At 36.2% G+C, this 8,247-nt stretch overlaps 1 long non-coding RNA gene across 1 annotated transcript; it reads left to right on the top strand.

Moving 5' to 3' along the window:
* The first annotated feature begins 517 nt into the window (after nt 1–517).
* Nucleotides 518–1,738, top strand: LOC128665159 (uncharacterized). Its single transcript, XR_008403010.1, has 3 exons — nt 518–571; nt 1,069–1,122; nt 1,553–1,738. It is a non-coding gene; the product is annotated as an uncharacterized LOC128665159 (long non-coding RNA).
* Nucleotides 1,739–8,247: the final 6,509 nt, after the last annotated feature.

Below are 8,247 nucleotides of genomic sequence, written 5' to 3'. Positions count from 1 at the left end.
CACCATGATTACATATTAGTAATAATAAAGTTTGTTATGTATTGTGATAAATATGTGTTGTGTCCTAAACAAGATTACTGTACATTGAAAAAATGGCTCGATGTGACACATGTTTGTTTAGATTTGTCAACAGATGCTCCTCAATATGTGGTTTGTGTGTATTCTTGTAACTTCTTAAGGACATATGACGGAATTATTCCGTCATAAAACAATTGAGCTAAGTGAAAGCTGTGTCCTTAAAGGGTTAAGAACATTGATCATTGGGTATATTTAGATATGCAATAGCAGCATCTGAGATGAATTTGATGTCTAATGTAGTCTGACATTAAACATATGTTGAATACAGATATGTTTACAGAATCCCCTTGATTCAATCAAGCATTTTCTGGTGTAATGACTGCTCTATTATTCACATTTTAAAGTTGATTAATGTTAAAATTCTAGACAGATGTGATTTAGTGATATCCAAAATGTGTTTAATAATATATATCTATATCATTCATAGAGAGAGTTGGTGTGGGGAGCCCACAGGAATCCAGCAGTGACATAGAGCCGCCTTTGCGGGCTCCTGGTAAGTCCATTGACTCATTTATATGTAATTGAAGGTGTATTGCTAATCAATATTATGATCATGATTCCGATGAAGCATAACATTATAAAAAATCATAGAATTTATCTTCTGATTATATATTTATTTTTTATATTGAGCGATTAATAATTTCTACTTTATTATTCTACACATTTGTTATTCATAAGATGTCTAACATATGTTTTTTTCATTTTTTAATTTTTTTAACAACAGTCATCAAGTGATACACACATGAGAAATCTTAAATGTTCTATGTACTATGCTTTTATGAATTTAACATTAAGACAAACAATACATTAAGATTCTGATTTATTGACAATAACAAATCTATTGTCATTTGTATGCTCCATCAAAATGATGTAAATCATAACTTTGTGTGTGTATATCTTTAATGCAACATTGATGTGCGTATTTGAGCAACAGTAACATATGTTATAATATCTGATCTTAAGGTGTACACAACATGTTATGTTTTACAGAGATTGATGTCACATGTGGGATGGAGGAGGAAGAGGCTGCCTTGGAGTCTGATGGTATGTGAAATATATCTATCATGTTTCCAACATGTTTCTTTTTTTGAAATCATTTTATTGAAGACATTCAAAGTCTACAGCTTTTTCCCTTTAAAAAGGAATATTATTTGTCTGTTCAAATACACTACTGCCCCCTTTCTATATCAGGCAGCATGAAAATCTGCTTGTATATATTTTTTTAAGAATATATAATTCATGCCATCATTATGTCACATGCATATTCCATGCCAAAACACAATAATAAGTTTCACATTGTACAGACAGTCATTGAGATTCATCTGAGTGCCTATATAGATACCATATCCTCATTTCAGAATAGTTTACAGATTCAAACACACTTCGAGGTATATTGAAAACATAATCAATTTTAAATGCGTTGATTTGATGTCAGGATGTATGAGATGTTAATATATTTATTTTACATTTTCAGATGGATCCACCACTTCTGGTCATCTGGATTCCGCCCCTGCCCAGTCACAGACCCCTCCCCGTGCACACACCCCTGACCATGGCCACACCTCTGCACACACCCAGAGCCCTTCCCATCACCAAACCCATGACCATGCCCCGACCACTGCCAGCCCTTCCCATATTTCATATCCTGTCCCTCCCAAAAAACGCCCATACACCCCCCTTCGCCGCTCTCCCCGTATTCTGGCCCGTACAGCTGCCCAGACCCAAACTCCCCACTCCCCAGCTGTACGGCCTACCCTGGAGCAGCAGCTCACCACTCCCCAAGCCATTCCCATCCCTCCCCGAGCCAATCCCATCCCTTCCCCCTGTTTAAACCTTCATTGTCCTGGGTGTCAGATTGTCCTTCCCAGGCACAGCTGTAAGTATCATTCTAAATACACTTTATAAGATACTTAAAGGTACAGTGAAGTTCAATTGGTTAAATTGTGATTCAAATCCAGCATGCAATGTTAAGCCAATGTATCATAGAATACTCTTATGAATTATTCGTCATTCTCTTGATATATTTATTGAAAACAACTTATTCCTATAATTAGTTTAAACAAGAAAATAAATGTGGCCATCATTTCTTTATTGTTGGATGAATGTATCCATCAACCAGCATGCACAAACAAGGTTCATCAACAAATATTGGCTTCCATAAAAACCAACATTCTTGCATTCAAAATATAGCTTGACAATTAAAACATATAATGAATATGTGTAATTTCTAAAGATTTGTCATGTCATGCTCTATCTGAATCAGTCCATTAAATATTTAGGTTCAGTGTCCCTTTAATTGGATATCACTACATATACCAAACACCACTACTTGGATCCAAAATTTTATGTCCAAATGTGGATACATTATCTCTTGTCTAACCCAGTGGGAATGTAATTTCTTCTGGTTGCTATGTTTACACAGCTTGTCCTCAATGCCAAAATGTTTAAGGATAGGTGTGCCTACCACAGTCTAAATTGAATTTTTAAATTGCTGATGTAAGTACAATGTAAATCCTTTAACAAGATTTGATACACTCAAGCTGTATAAGTGGATCATCTAAAACCAATTAAAGGGTTCAACATGTTTCAGTAACATGAGCCTTTAATGATTTCTGTCTGTCTGAATAACCTAATTCATGTGTAAAGAATATATGAAAAATAATTGATGTAAATAATTATTTGTCTTTATGATGACAATGTATGTATTAAAATCTTTTATTCTGTTGTGTAATTATCCTTAATATTAATTTTTATTTTATTTTAGGCTGTGACTCAGCATGGCTCATGCTAGAAGGGATAGCAAGAGTAGAGCAGGCCGTGTTGAGGAACGCAGCTGTCCTGAGAGGGATGAACGACACCATGCAGGCCCAGCTCCGGGTTCAGGACTTGACTCTGCGTGAAATTATGCAATTACGTTCAAGGCCTGAATCTGGAGCTGGACATGCACAGGACAATGAAGAGGATGACCAGTAAGTGGAGGATCTGGATATGCTCCATGGTGGCAGATAATAATCCTCCGTCCACATGTTGAATTTGTATTTATATTGTTGCCCTTTGGCCTTTTTATCAGTTTTTTGTTGTGCCTGTTGCACTCTTTTACCTTGTCATGTGTCTCCAATGAGGCTATGCTGGCCCTTGGCAACTCTCTTCATGGACTGTGATGCACTGTGTTACCTTGCCATGTGTCTCCAATGGGGCTATGCTGGCCCTTGGCAACTCTCTTCATGGACTGTGATGCACTGTGTTACCTTGTCATGTGTCTCCAATGAGGCTATGCTGGCCCTTGGCAACTCTCTTCATGGACTGTGATGCACTGTGTTACCTTGTCATGTGTCTCCAATGGGGCTATGCTGGCCCTTGGCAACTCTCTTCATGGACTGTGATGCACTGTGTTACCTTGTCATGTGTCTCCAATGGGGCTATGCTGGCCCTTGGCAACTCTCTTCATGGACTGTGATGCACTGTGTTACCTTGTCATGTGTCTCCAATGAGGCTATGCTGGCCCTTGGCAACTCTCTTCATGGACTGTGATGCACTGTGTTACCTTGTCATGTGTCTCCAATGAGGCTATGCTGGCCCTTGGCAACTCTCTTCATGGACTGTGATGCACTGTGTTACCTTGCCATGTGTCTCCAATGGGGCTATGCTGGCCCTTGGCAACTCTCTTCATGGACTGTGATGCACTGTGTTACCTTGTCATATGGCTCATATATTCCTTATTTTTAAAAGATTATTTATAAACGTTGTGTATGTTTTCTTACATACTAATAAAATAAATTTTATTTCACAAATCTTTGTCCTCATTCTTCCTGTTATTTTTTGCAAGCTCTAGTTTATGTTGTTTATCCTTAAAGGGACCTAACAAATCTATTTGTTATAATGAAATCATATATGTAAGACAATAGTAAATGACTTTAAGATTAACATCTCCAATGTAATCTTATTATTTGTGTTTATATTATTTTCTCTTAGCTCTATCATTGCCTGATTATGATTAGCAGAGTAATTTCTTTATATATGTATATATATTTTTGTATTTGTGTATATATGTATATTTAAATGTTCATATCCATGTGTGTATTTATAAACTCTGCATGAATTGATGCACCTTTACAAAATGATCTGAGTATTGATACAATGATATAATCCCTGTAAAGTGTTCATTTTATTTAAATAGTATTGACTATGTGTATGCTCTTTTTAAAAACAAAATAATGTCCCTTTAAGTGATGTTGATCACTATTGTAAATGAATGTATTTCCATTTGTAAAGCGTTTTTGTCCTTTTTACAAGAACAAGGACATATAATTTTATTAATAAACAATCTTATTGTAATGTTGACAGCACCTGTATTTCATTTTCAAATCTATATTATTGTCAAAGTGTAACCAAATCAATCTCTGTGTGTAATACAAATAATGTAGATGATGAATATTAGTTAACTAATATGTTAACAAAATACATCTCCTCCCATATATGGCTATAGGTAGGCTGACCATAATTAAACTTGAATAAATGACACGTTTAATCAATACATGTATAACTATTGTTATTCAACAACAATCCAAACATATCTTAAAACATCAATGGCATATGTATTTCTCATGTGTATCTTTTAAATGTTAAAGATATACACCATAGCTATAGTTCAAGGGACAGTCAAGTCCGAAAAGATGATTCATGATTTGGTGACATTCCTAGATAGCAATCTACACACATACTAGTTCATAAAATATAAATACGTTTCTTAATGATATGCCAAGATGTCACTGAGTCCTTGTATTGTCTGCGGTTTTTCAGCGATCTCGGATGCGCCATTTTGCTTAAGACGTCACCTGCCAGGCTGTCCAATGATTCCTTGTATTGACTGACGTTCTTACGTGATCAGGAATATGCCTTTTATTGGATTGCGTTTTGACGCGATCAAGGATGCGCCTTTTTTTTTTGGGCGTTCTTACGTGATCAATAATGTGCCTTTCATTGGATGGCGTTCTTACGTGATCAAGGAAGCGCCATGTTAAGACGGCACATGTAAAGTTAAAAAAACGTGTGATTGGATTGCGTAGTCCCGCAATATTTGTGCACGTTAAAAACGTTTGTGACTGCATGCAATTTTAAAAAGCTTGCGAATATGTATTATTTGCATCATGTTACATTGTTGACCCGTAGCTGATAAAGACCAACACATTCTCTTTTGCTGGATGTCTGGTTGAATCAACGAACGAAAGCAAAATGTTTTCATGCATAGGATATTTCTAGGCAAGTGCAAATCTCTACAGTCCATGTTTAATATGTTTGTCAACAATGTTCCTTTTTCTTAAAAATTAATGTTGTGTTTAATGTTGAACATATCTAATTAATAAATATGCGCTATTGTGTTTGAATAAAGTAATCAATATGCATTTATCATATGCTAAATATATGATGCCGACTTCTTCTAAATGTAATTTCGTTGTATATTTTATGAAAGGTTCATTAGACACTCACATTATAAATAAAAATATTTGATTTTGTCTATAGTTAGATAGTCCATTGTTTAACCAATAGGTTTATTTTGTCTTGTGTTGTAAGAAAATGTAAGTTATTTTCTTACTCCTCGCAAAGCCAATGAGTTTCATGTGAGTACCATCTCCAGCTTTGTCCAGTTTGTGTAAAGGTTCTTTTCATATGTTAATGATGGGGTATTGTGTTTTACGGTTGTAATGGTGGTTCATCTATATTTAAAATATAGCTAACCCTATTTTATTTGCAAGTGTTTGAAGCTTTTTAATATTGCTATCAGTATATGTTAATCTTGTTGTTTGTAGTAGTGTCTATTACATACAGTTATGTAAAAAATATAGGATACTGTCCCTTGAATGCAAATGTTGTTTTTTTGTATCATGTATGAGATCCACATAGTTTAATCTTCAAATATATTTTTGTTAGCATATTTCACCCCCCCACTCCTAAAAGGAATTTAAACCATATTCATTGTTAAAATAAAAATAGTTACAATAAAATATTAACACAATAATGTCTCTTAAAGAAAATAGACTTTATTTAACACGTCAATATAAATGTGATTTTCAAATTTTTTTTTGGAAAAATTACATGTATATATAGCAACAAGCTTAAAATGTGTTAGCATATGTAATGTTGTTAAAGGGACAGTTTCGAAAAAAATTTTTTTTACATTATTCGAAAAGTAAATTCTGTAATAACAAGGATATCAAATGTTTCTCAACAATTGAACATTTGTCTGGGTTTATTTAAATTTGCTATCTAAACCTATGAGGTTGGTGTGCTCATTTCTTAAATCTTGAAGAGTGCTTGTAATCATTATACAATTTGAGCACTAGAGGGCATTTGGATAGCATTTGTATATGTAAAACCTTGTGCTCATACAGCATATTATTGACCATGTATTGATCATTGATATCTAAAATGTTGTTATGTCAGAACAACAAATAAGTGGTCATTTTTCATAGTCATAGATACAAGGGTAAGCACATAAGTCACACATGTATTTCTCCATGTTTTGTTGTTTCAAACTTTATAATGCGTAATACAGTGTTTTCTTTGTAATCAATAATTTTCTGACTGTCCCTTTAAGCTGTGTTATTGGCATTCAAACAGTAATATGCCATCATGGATAATTGTTATGGTAATTTAGTTAGCGATTCGGGAAACAGTTTGGACATCACATCACAGAAACCAATCAATATCATGAACAAGGATAGGTATGTGATGATGTGGTTTTCACACACTTATAACCCACACTCTGCAAAGAATCTTCCTCCATGGACCCGGTCCCATAGAAGTCGATTATATACAGAGTGTGGTCCACAAGTGTATGAAAACCACATCATCACATACCTATCCATTACCCAAAAAAAATAATTTAAGATGGAAAAAAATACTTACTTCCTCTTCCTTCCCCTCTTCCCACGGGGCTGAGGCTCTGGGAGAGGCAACTGCCGACTCCGAAGAGTCCTCCTTGGAGCTGTTGTGGGAGGAGTGGAAGGAAGAGTACTGGGACGACCAAGGTGAGGAGTAGATGGCTGAGGAGGAGGAGGAGAAGATGGATGAGGAGGAGAAGATGGCTGAGGAGGAGGAGGAGTAGATGGCTGAGGAGGAGGAGGAGTAGATGGCTGAGGAGGAGGATGATGAGATGGGCCGGCAGGAGGAGATGGCCCAGCAGCAAGAGGCCCAGCAACAAGAGGCCCAGCAACAGGAGGTAGACCAGCATGCGCCTCCCGGAAAAATGTGAACATTTCCTGATGAAGATTGAACATTCTTGTTTGTCCTTCTTGTATTGTATTCAGTATACTGATTATTTCAGTTTGGCCTTGAATTATTTGATTCTGCCCATCAAGTATTCTGCGCCGTCCTTCTATGTTTTCTATCCGGGAGGTACGCATCTGGTCTATGTACTCCAGTAGAACCCGCACCTCCGCTATTTCTTCTTGTTGTGCCTGTTGAACCCGTGCACGGCGGGGTGCCCGTGCACGGCGGAGTGCGGGTCTTTGAGGGACCTCGGGTTCCGCGGGTTCAGCGGGATCCTCCTGTGCTTCCGGGGCCTCTTGATCATCTCCCGTGCGCTGTTCGTCACGGGGGGCCTCTTCCCTCCGAAGTGGGAATTCCTCACCACCACTCTCATCCCGGGGAGATGCAGGAGGCTGTGCTGCCTCGTCCCCAGACTCTGTATATTAAAAAAAAAAGAAAAAAAGAAATGTATATATTAGCATATTTGCAAATAAAGTTTTAAATGACTTAGCTTACGATACAATTACAAATGCAGAATCATTAATCCACTTTGAAATCTAACAAACAATCAATTCTATTTCCGCTTTTTCTAAACAGTGTTTGTGATATCTGGTCAATGTGAATGTTTTTGCGTTTGTTTTCAGTCTGTTTAAATGCACACCTAACCTATAGCCTAGATACTGATGTAACCGCTAAGTAATAGAATGCGTGTAAACAGCGTAATAGCATTAATCTGATCCTTAACACATGAAACCCAATGTTTTATCTTTCATGATTTATAAGCATACATTTAGTATAAACTTTCGAATGTACTTTTGTTATCTAATTAGCTTCATTCTCTGGATATTCTTTGATGAAAAGCATATCTAAATATGTTTATAAGATTCTGATTGTTAGCTGAATATAGCTGCCTCCTGTGAT

Source organism: Bombina bombina, chromosome 6 (assembly GCF_027579735.1).
Source record: "Bombina bombina isolate aBomBom1 chromosome 6, aBomBom1.pri, whole genome shotgun sequence".
NCBI lineage: Eukaryota > Metazoa > Chordata > Amphibia > Anura > Bombinatoridae > Bombina > Bombina bombina.
The sequence above is the reverse complement of the archived record's forward strand: the minus strand, read 5'-3'. Positions and strand labels throughout refer to the sequence as shown.